This window comes from Cetorhinus maximus, chromosome 35 (assembly GCF_964194155.1).
Source record: "Cetorhinus maximus chromosome 35, sCetMax3.hap1.1, whole genome shotgun sequence".
In the NCBI taxonomy this organism is placed as follows: Eukaryota; Metazoa; Chordata; class Chondrichthyes; order Lamniformes; family Cetorhinidae; genus Cetorhinus; species Cetorhinus maximus.
The window spans coordinates 4,239,415-4,251,093 of record NC_135913.1 but is presented as its reverse complement, the minus strand read 5'-3'; the positions used below and the strand labels follow the sequence as shown (position 1 = coordinate 4,251,093).

The following is an 11,679-nucleotide window of genomic DNA, read 5'->3' as shown; positions in this document are numbered from 1 at the left end:
GAGGTCAATTCCCTGGTACTTTCTATTTGTTCCTGCAGTTATTATTGGAAATGTGGCATGGGATTGCATCCAAAGGCCAGGCTATTATACTTCATCCTTATGGACAGCATATGAATGGATTGACACTATTATAACACCGTTGCTACCAATTGCATTGATTTTGGTGTTCAATACTCTGACTATCAGAAACATTATAACAGCCAATCGACTTCGCAGACGGCTCCGCGGTCAAGCAAATGGGCAGGATAGTATTGATCCAGAAGTGGAGATCCGAAGGAAATCCATTATATTACTCTTTGCTCTGTCTGCTTGTTTTATTCTCTTGTGGGTTACAAATGTTGCACATTCTTTAAATTGGCAAGTTAAAAATTATACTTATGCAGACAAACATCTTACTGGCCCAGTGTATGTCACTCAGCAAATTGGATTCATGCTACGGCTTCTGAGTTCGTGCACCAACAGCTTTATTTATGCACTAACACAGAGCAAGTTTAGAGAGGAGTTAAAGAGTGGATTGAAATATCCACTTACTTTCATTCTTAAATCATTTAAGTAATAATATAAAACTGACATGCAACAGGGGTTGCATTTCAAGAACCACAGAACATTGATATTTCAGATTCGTTACAAAAATACCACTGTGCAACCACGGCAATAGAGTATATACTTTAATATTTGACGTAAGATTGGCAGACATGACTTTAGTCATGTGGTTGAACCTCAGTAATTCCTCCCGACACCTCTTCTCTGGGTTGTGCGGCTGTCACTCCTCCTTGAAGACCATTCCACTCCAGACCCGTATTTTAGTCCAAATCATTGTCAAAACTGCTAAGACCTTTACTGGGCCATGCCACGTGAGCATGCATCTGGGAAAAATGCAATAGGAAGAGTAAGACACACTGGGACGCTTCTGAACATTTTTAAGCATATGCACAATGCAAGCTAAGACATTATATAATAATTAAACATGTATGTAAGTTTTAAGTGGACCTTCTGTCAAGCATTAGATGTTTTCTCCCGCGTCTCCCTCAGTGATGTCTCATGTATAGCCATAATTGGTGAACCACTGGCGCAGAGTCATCTCACTACCTCACATTCACTGTGAGCCCAGTTTTTAACACAATGTGAATAGGCAAGAAAACATAGATAATGAGGCACGGGTAATTAAATTGAAGAATATCATTTTTCAATGAAGTGGAATAAAGCTGTTTGTAGGAGAGACCATAACTGTTTAATTATAAAAAATAGAACCGATTATTGATCCATGTTATTGTGAACTAAAATGGAATTAAGGTGAATAAAGGGAGAAACAATTTGTTTCAAAATAGAGGTCAGGGTGATGCAAATAGGACAAGTGAAAGTGGAAACGAATAGGGGAACGCAATAAGGGTTATTTTTGAAGGAGTCTACAAAGGAGTTGAGCAGCTGCTTATTTATATATGGACCAGGCAGCGGTGTCAAAGAAACACTGCGATTGTTTACTTGCTAGTAGGGAACAATTGAACTAAAAGGAAGACATTAATTATTTAATTAATACAATAAATAGAAGAGAGGAGAGTATGGAGGAGGTATGGCGAGTATTTGCTTAAAAATATGGGATGTAGGAGAGAGTAGCCATTCAATGAGAAATAGAGGATTCGGCAATGTTGCGGTAACACTTTAAATGTTCCTTCGTCATTGAGGAGATCAAAGGAACTAAAGAACAGTGTACACACAAGCAAAATTAGAAAATTTAAATCATATATGATTGAATTGGGCATGGCTCTGTAATCTTTAACATATTCATTCCTTTGCTGTCCATTTCCAACGTCGGTTGTCGATGATGCCGTTGATTATACATCGGTGCCCGGCAATCGCAACAGGTAGCAGGTGAAAAAAGTTTAAGGAGAATATAGCTGTTAACAGGCGTTCTTGTAGGTCACCATGAGTTCCCTAAGAAGCTGGATTCGCAAAGGCTGGTAGCCACAGGGTCCTGCAACTACGTACAGTGTGACATTCGGAGAAACCCATTATCAAGTAGAATGTTAAAGAGTGAGGGGATAGGGGGCGCTTAATCACAATGAATATTAATTTTCTCATAATTGAAGTAAAAAACAACTGTTCATTAAATGTTTTGAATAAAATTCTTGGACATTGATGTGAAGTGTCATTAGTTTATTAAAATTTTAATATACCTCAAACGCTCAATTACAAGCTAGAACAATCGTATGTGTACATTAACGTTGCAATGCCACCAAATGCTGTCCCACTGCAGAGCTCAGTTTCGTCCAATGAATTTTCTTTTATTTTTAAATCCAGTTTTACACATTTTTCTTATTCCCTATATTGACAATCTGCACAATTTTACATTATTACATCAAATCTAACATAAAGCTGTGCACAGAGAAATTGTATTTGGTTTGCTTTATTACAGCGTCGCTCTCGAAACATACCCAGAAGTGAATCAGAAGTAAATCAGTTATTGTATTTGCATGCATCATATTCAATAAAAATTATTTATGCTTAGACGTTTCCTGTGCAGATCTGGCTAATTTTCTAAAGAATTATCAAATGATTTAAGCTCCCTTAAATCAAAGATTTAGTATAAGTGACATAATAAATAAAATCCGTTCTTTACTTCATTCTTGAACTGACTGCATTGCAGCGTCAATATGGCCCAAAAGCCCAGACGTGCTTTGCATGGATTGATACTAGCAAGCTTAACACGAGTTGGCTAAATTTGAGTTTTACTACCATAGGAAGACAAAGTGCTGCAGCATAACGAGATTAAATTTTAGGACAACCTGTCTCACGCTTCTCTTTCCATACCTCTGTTCCTGGAGATAGAGTAATTATGATTAACGCTAAATAGTGTCAAATATTTTCCCCGACCTATTCTATGGCGTGACACCGATCTACACGTTTAGAATTCTTTACTTGTCATAATCAGTTAATAATTGCATGTAGTAGTTTTATATTCGAGACTGGTCATGTCTTGCAACCGCTGCTCAAAGTATCTGCATCAAGCATGCCAGTTGTTGGTTGTTTCACGCACAATATGTCAATTCTGCGCGTACATGAATGTTCCAATATTATGCCGCACAAACATCCCGTACACTATTGAAAAGCGGCGACTTTATGTCTTTCTAGTAAAATATTGATGTATGCGGAGTCCGGAATTTCCCTTACCATGTCCCCAGTGTTTCAGGCAGTGTTCAAACTATCAAATACATTATTTGCATTGCTCGGTTTAGGTAAGGATATAACGTCCTCCAAGATAAATCTAGCAATTAATTATCCTAACCCTAATTCTCTCAATTTCACCAGATTGGATGTTGAAACTATATTTTCTTTTTTTGACGAGACAGTCTCACGTGGCATAATTTAAGGAGAACTAGATGGGCAGAAGCAGCCAACACCTATTATTTGATGAAGCAAGAACTAAAAAAAATCGATACAATGACAAAAGATTTAGAATTGACTGAGGCGACAGACCTTTACATGGAATGCCTGAGACTGTGGATTTCATAGGCGCAGAAATTAAGCACAAAGCTAAAGGCTAAATTAAATGTATAGATTCATAATAAATAGGTTTCAGTGATTCTAACATGAGGCGCTCAAAGTTGATCCAAATATTTCTTTCGGTGGAGGATAAAGGCCGACGGGCTTTGTTTGTTAGAATTAACTGTTCCCCTGTTATAACAGTCCGACATAGTAACGTTCGGTTGAAATTTTATGTTAATATCTGCAAACAAGGGTCATAACGTCACATTGATGGATTACGACCGTTCTGCGTCCATGATTGATGCTAATCAGGAGGGGGGTGGTGGGGGGCTCGTCAGATTGGCCCAGGAACCAATGGTTCTCGCACCAAGATTACAGAATAATTCTTCACAGCAGAAGGGCATCAATAATTTTACTCTTCGCCATACCTAGCAGCTTCATGTTTCTCTAGTTAACACATGTAGAATTTTCATACTATAACAACAGAGGAATGGAATCCACAGATAACAACTATATTATAAATCATTACAGCAATTGAATTAATGTTTCGGGGTTGAAATTGATGCATAAACACATTTATTTATGGAGTCACTCAGTCCAAGCTCAGAGTGGAGTTCAGGAGTGCGGTGAAATATTCGGTAATCTCAATTATTTAATCAATTAATAATTGAATTAATAGCGGAACACAGGGAATGCATTAGAAGAATGACACAAGCAAAGTTAAAGTTAACATATGAGATAACACAGGGAAATGAGAGCTCTTGCGGTTTTCTGATATGGAGCAGTTTGGGAATGGAAGGAGGGGAAGGGGTAATGCATGTTTAGCTCCACAAAATGCTGGCAGAGTGTGTGAATGGGGGGAGCGGGGGTTCTAGGTCAGTGCAGCAGTACTCAATGTCCCCTCAGTCAGGTCAAGCTGGAGCAGCTCAACACAACACAAGGTAAGGGGGTGTGCGGACACCCGCACAGACACAGCCTCACATATTCCAACCATATATTGCACTGCTTTAGAATCACAGAAGCTTACATCACAGAAGTAAGGCCATAGCCAGTTTCCAATTCATGTATGTATAACTAACATGAAAAGAAAAACAATGCATTGATTCCTGAACTCTGTGGAACTCCACGACATCATTTTCTCCAGTCAGTGAAACATTTGTTCAACATATCAATGTCTCATATTAACATAGAGAATTATGTGCTTAATTTATTACGATTGTATTAATCCCACGTGTTTTTGTTTTCCATCTAAGCCTATTTTTAGTATGTTATTAAATGTTCTCGTGAATTTATCATACTACATTCATCATCCATCTTGTTAATTTACCAAAGAATCAATGTGAAAGTCAAGCAGGATTTGTCTTAAAAAGAAAAGCCCTTGGTGGCTGTCCCATATTAAATTAATTTTTCTCCAAGTACTAATTTCAGGAAATTGCCAAACTACTCAGACTGCGGCTAACTGTGTGAATTCTTGACGGGCTATTTGACAATTAGATTTGTTTTAAGCTCTATATCGAGACCTCCTCCGGTTACCTGTTACACCGGTACAAATTTGCCACCCCTCTGCCACTGAAGGCCTTATCCAATTTTGTCACTTCCGGTCTCGGCTATTCCAATGACCTACCATCCTCCACAAACTTCAGAAACACAAAACTTCGATCTTGATGAGTGTTCAGCCCTATTCATCATTGACCGACAGCTAAAACTACCACACAATATATTAAACTTGAACTACACATTCTCATCACCTCCATCATGCCCTTGCTACACCTTATCTCTCAAAGGTCCTTTAAGTCTTACATCATCTTCCATGGAACCCTTAACTCATCTGATTCTGATTTCTTTTTATTGCAACTCCTCTTTACATGAACAGCGATGTATTTCTCTTTTTGCTGAAATTGCCTCCAATCTGCCGTAAATCCACCAATCTCTCTCCTTTTAATAATTTTTTTCACCTGCCAGGCAGGTGGTGCTGGTGGCTGGGTTGGTGAGTTGTTGCGTGCTTGCTAACTTCCTCCGCCATCTCGACTTTGCCTCTGCAAGTTCCCAATTCATGGTCTCTCAATATATTTGATGCCTTCCCCATTTTGGTCCTTCACAAACCAGGGACCCCCATGTGTCAGTGGATACGTTTAACATACCCAGCAATACATGGAGGACATCTCTACAGTGTTTCTGAGAGAGAAGAAAAATACTGCGGATGCTGGAAATCTGAAACAAATGCAGACAACGCTGGAAAAACTCAGCAGGTCTAGCAGCATCTGTGCAAAGAGAATCAGAGTTAACTCAAAACGTTAACTCTGATTCTCTTTCCACAGATGCTACTAGACCTGCTGAGTTTTTTCAGCATTTTCTGTTTTTGTTTCTGTAAGTGTTTCTGCCGTCCTCCAGGGAGTTTCCTCCTGCCACAGAGTTCCAAGTAGAGCAGTTGCTTTGGGTGATTGGTGTTAGGCTTGTGAACCCCGTGCCTGGCCCAATGGAGCTGATATTGTGTGATAAGCATCTTGATGCTGGGCAAGTTGGCTTGGGAGAAGTGATTTGCAGGATCTTGGAAAGGCACCGCTAGTCGCACTTCTCCAGTGCTTTAAGGTCCCTAGTCTTTCTTACATTTTCTTTCTCGGCCGGCGCAGACATGAGGGGCTGAATGGTTTATTTCTGTGCCATGACTTTTCTATGGTTCTATGATTGAAAGGGTAAGATTGGACTAGGTGGGATATTAATGGTAATTGGCAGTGAAGAGGTGTTAAGCTTTCGCTTTTTACTGTTAATTGAAACTTTGTCTTCTATGTTTTTAACTTCTGCTTCTTTAATTGTTAATAATCTTTTGAATTTACCAGTTGAAGTGTTCAGTCTTGCCTGATAGTTGAATTTAGCATGAAGCAAATAAATTATTAGATAATTCACAATTGGGGATTTATTGCAAACAATCTGTACCCATACATTAGCAACAGCATTAGTGCCAGCAACACACACTATTTCTTTCAGTCATTCATGGGCTGTGAGCATCCCTGCAAGTTCAACATTTGTTGCCCAACCTTAGTTGCCTTTGAGAAAGTGGTGGTGAGCCACCTTCTTCAACTGCTGTAGTCCAGGTGGTGGAGATACACCTACAGTCACCCACGTTGATCTGATGCCATGAGAATTTATGGGATCCTGCAGTCAATGTTGAGGACTCCCAGGGCCATTCCCTCCTGACTTTGTCAGCACCTCCGGTGCGTCTGTCTTTGTGCTGTTCCGGAGATGGTGATGGTGCTGCCTAAGACATTGGCTACTAGGTATTATTAGGTGAGTATGGCGATATCAGGTTGCTGCTTCAACAGTCTCTGGGGCAGATCTTCCAATTTAGGCACAAGCCCCAAGATGTTGGTGGGGAAGACTTTTCAGGTTCTACTGGCCAGGCTACTTCAGAAGGCAGTTCAGAGTGATTCACATGTATGCCTGACCAGAAAAGGATGCCAGATTTCCTGTACCAGCTAGATATTTATGACAACCCAGTCGTTCCATGGCCACCACGACAGATACGAGCTTTTTATTCCAGATTTATTATTAATTGAAATTACATAGAAGCTTCTGCCATTGTGGGATTTGACTTCCTCTCACATTAGCCCAGGCCTCTGGATTACTCATCTAGTAACATTACCACTATGCTACTGTTTGGACTCCTTCAGGCCATCTTCATTCTTCTGATGTAAAATGAGAATTGATGAATTGTGGTCATTGTCCCAATGATCTCCTCCTTAACTGTGTTTAACAACCGGAGATGCATTATCTTTGGGCCTAATGACTTATCCACTGTGGCTATGTTGACCAACTAGAAAATCTTCTCTACAGTGATCTTTAACTATGGTCGCACGTCATGCTCTATTTCACGGATATTTGCACTTCCACCAGCAGTGAAAATAAAGGACATGTTTTGTTTCTTCACAAAACTTCATCCCCCACAATCAGTTCCTCCCAGTTTTCTTATTTCACATCCCCACTGCTTTCTGGCCAGCAACATCCAACAGAAATTATGCCTTTTCCCTCTCTCCATTACACTGCATACATAGGAATCCTGGCGGTGGTGTGTTACAGTTAACTCAGGGAGTCCAGGTTTCTGTGGCAAGACACTGATACACACCTGTTATAGCCCAGAGCTATAAATATTGATGGTAGGGCCCCCATGTTCTTTCCATCACATGGCTGACCAGGAATCTCTCATTCCTGCTACCTGCCATTCAGATGTGTTGGAAGGGTTTGCAGGTTAATACAGAATCTATTTGGCCACGTTATGACCCCACCTTCCTTGGCCATTTAATTCCTGGGGTTGGACCCAAATCCAGAGCTTCTGGCTCAGAAGCAGGGACGCTTTCCAGTGCACCACAAGAACTTGGAACGCCCTTACATTCTACTGCAAGTGGCTCGGTGTCAAACTTTGTTTGATAATAATCCTGTGAAGCACGTGGGGATATTTTACCAAGTGGAAAGTCTTAAATTAAAGGATGCTGTCCTTGCACTGCTCTGGAATCCTTTATAATTACTAGCATCCACAATTATTTTTCTATCGCTTGAAATCTTATCAAAATCATTTCACTCAGCATCCTGTGAAAGCCCAATATCTAGATACTAGATCACATCTGCCAAGTATGATTGGACTGATTTGCAGATTTAGATATAATCATAGACTAATACAACACAGAAGACCATTCAGCCCATTATGCCTGTGTTTTAAGTCTTCGATAGAGCTATCCAATTAGTCACACTTGCCTGCTTTTTCCCATTTGTCCTGATTATTTTGTCCCTTTAAGTATCAATCTAATTCATTTTTAAACAATTTGTTTTCACTACCCTTTCAGGGAGCACATTCCAGATTATAAAAACCCGTTGCTTACAAAGTGTTTTGCCATGTCGACTTTGGTAATACTAATTTTGGAAACTTTTTTTTGTTTTGTTTCTCTTTTGTTTTATATCAACTGACTTTCTCTATCACTACTTCAAAACCTATTTCCTGCTAATAATTTTCGTTAATTTTTGTTCTTGATTTTCCTGGAGTTGGTGTTCTAAATATTTCACTTCATAATTCACATGTACTAGAAAAGAGCTTTCAGTTTGGGGATTAGTGCAAACCACAAAGTTAAAAAGGTAACCTGTGTTTATTCAATAAGGTCAGAGGAAAACCTTAAACAATATATGACCCATCTTTAAGCACTTTATAGAGTCAGATTTAAATAAAGCATTTAACTTATTCAGGCAGCTCCTAGATCAAAGAAGCTAAAATCATCTTGGCAAACAAGTCTGGAAAGATGACAATTATATCCGCTGGCAATAGAAATTATGTATGTGGTTCATAAAATCAAAGGGCTGTTTTGAAGGTAATATATACTTAGCTTACATTTCTGTTTGGAGCATCCTAGAGTATGCCAAATTTCCTTGGAGATGGGCTGTGGGGGTTAGGGAGGAACCCTTCTACAATTTGTGTGCCTGTGTTTGCTCACAGAACCAGCCAGCAGTCATCTGCAGAACCAGAAGCAGTGGGGGCAGGCTGGAGAAATACACTCTGGGTATGTGCAAAGCTAGGACAAGGTGCATACAAGCCATTAGGAACTGGGGTGTTCCTGTTTTTAAGTCACCGTGTGAGCAGACAGTGAAGATTCAAACTTCTGTTCTGGCGCCGACAGCTGTGCCGTTTTGAAGGGAAGCTGGAGGGTCACTTAGCCAAATGTTAATGGAAGGATCCACATGAACTCTCCTACCTCAGATAAAAGCTGGAACACTGAGAAGTTAAAGTGAATTCCCCAGAGCTGTAGCATACCTTTGGGTTGGTACCAGAGGAGAAGTGAACAAACTGTCAAGTTTCTGTAAAGCATAAGGGAACTCTTGGGCAGGGTTGGTGAGGATATAAGTAAAAGGAGAACAGGATTTATGGCTATAGTTTTTATTTACAAGCTATAGTGTTGTTAGTGGTGCTAGCTTTATTTTTTTTATATACAGTAATTTGTTTTGTTTAAAAGCGTGAAATGTGGCATAATTCTTTCAGTTAATCACTGGGTGTCACAGATTGCTTTTTAAACATTAACGGTCTCTAAGGAGATAAAAAAAAACTTTCATTGGTTACTACTCCATGATAACATCTCTAACACTACTGCGGGAGTAACGTGACTACAGGAAGGGCAGCAGTTCAAGAAGTAAACCTATCATCTTTTCAAAGTGTCCACAGGTGGGCTATAAAAGTGGACTTGCCAGCATCACTCATACCCAGTGAACAGTATTGAATAACAATATTGAATACAATAGTGACATGGCCACAGCTGGAGTATTTTGGTCTCTGCTAGAAAACATTGAGGTAGAAAGGGCCAACAAGCCTCAGCTCTGAGGGGAGGTTGCAAGGCCTTATAATTTACACCGTAGAGAGAAGGCAGAGGAACGGGAAATTGGCAGATGGACAAAGGCTAAGATCCATCCAGTTTTCCTTTCAACATCCTGGTAGCTGCATAATACGAGAATAGAGTTGTTGACCAATCATAGCAATCAATCTCTGCATCGTGTTCATTAGTAAGTCAGTGCGTTCTTCCACAAGACTTGTCACCTTATCTGAGATATTTCAATATTCAGATCTGATGGAGTCAGTGAGAGTTTGGCCTCACCTAATGATTAGATACTTGTCCCTCTTCTGGGCTACGGCTCAGATTGGAGTCATCTCTTAAATCAATTCCCTTTATTCCAAAATGCACACAAGATCCAATTGTGGCCGTGGTTTTGACAGAAAAAAATTGATCTGCATTTCATTACAAGGCCTCATGCTGAATAATTGTGTTTGGTGGTCAGTCTCTCCAAGTCACATTCTCACCATTGCTACCTTGCCTTGTAACCTTTGTGTACTGTCTACAGGGTCAGTATTTATTAAAGCAAATGGGACTTACCTTCTCCCCAGTCGATATATGGAAACTCTGAATATGAAAGGTTCTCTCTGATTGGGGCTCTCACAATCCTGCATTGGTTCACCTGCTGTTGTTCCTCAGTCTACAATCACGGATTACTGCCGGCTGTGGACCATTTTTAACCCCTTTTCTTTCACCATGAGATCTTATTATGACAAAACACAAAACGAAAACAATACTGATGGTTGAAATTAAAACGTAATGAACACTTTACTTCTGCTTAATAAAATTATAAGTTTAAGGTCAAGTATTTCAGTTTGGTTTTGTCGCTTACCATAGATCCTGGTCCCTTCAGCTGGGTTTAGGACAATTCCGCAGAGTTCAGAGACATACAAGTGCCCATCCTCCTCAGGTCATAGTGTCTGATCTCACTGGCTCCATCCTCCCCAGGTTACTCATTCACAAACACTCTGCTCCAGGGCTGTGGGTGTATTCTGGAGTTTTTCCATCAAAGTGAAAGTCTGGTTGCCTGAGACTTCCACATTTTCAATTAGGTTGGCTGAAATATGAATTTTTTTCTGAAACTGCAAAGTAATCTACCTAAACTTTAATCAGGTGACCATCCCTTATATTCTGACCCGGTTCAGTCCATTTGTTTACTTTCTATCCCAGACTATCCCTTGTATTCTGAACCAGCTCAGTCCTTTCCCTTTACTTTCTATCCCAGACCATCCCCTTTATTCTGACCTGGTTAGTGCATTCCCTTCACTTTCTGTCCCAGACCATCCCCTTTATTTTGACCTGGTTTGTCCATTCCCTTCACTTTCTGTCCCAGACCATCCGCTTTATTCTGACCTGGTTATTCCATTCCCTTCACCTTCTATCCCAGACTATCCCCTTAATTCTGACCTGGTTAGTCCATTCCCTTCACTTTCTGTCCCAGACCATCCCCTTTATTTTAACCTGGTTAGTCCATTCCCTTTACTTTCTGTCCCAGATCATCCCCTTTATTCTGACCCGGTTCAGTCCATTCCCTGTATCATAACCCAGTTCAGTTCATCCCCTGTATTCTGACCTGATTCAGTCCATTCCGTGGGGGTGGGTGCGAAGGGGGGTTGGTTTATCCTGTTTGACTGTGAACTTCTTCCCAGTTGTATCTATAATATTGGGGCTGCCAGTCGCTCTGTCAGAGCCGTGCTCACTCAGTAACAGAGACCCGTCCCTTGTAACCCAGCAACCAGGACACTATCAAATCCCGCACAAACAGGCCCCGCGCCACTCCGGAGAAATCTGAAAATCCCCGGATTAGCGACAGCAAACAGCAGCACTGCGCCGTCGC

At 40.5% G+C, this 11,679-nt stretch overlaps 1 long non-coding RNA gene across 1 annotated transcript; it reads right to left on the bottom strand.

Moving 5' to 3' along the window:
* Positions 1–449: 449 nt before the first annotated feature.
* Positions 450–11,642, bottom strand: LOC144672024 (uncharacterized). The gene is made up of 3 exons (XR_013574059.1): positions 10,675–11,642; positions 10,383–10,545; positions 450–866 (listed from the first exon to the last, which is right to left on the bottom strand). It is a non-coding gene; the product is annotated as an uncharacterized LOC144672024 (long non-coding RNA).
* Between the last annotated feature and the right edge of the window lie 37 nt (positions 11,643–11,679).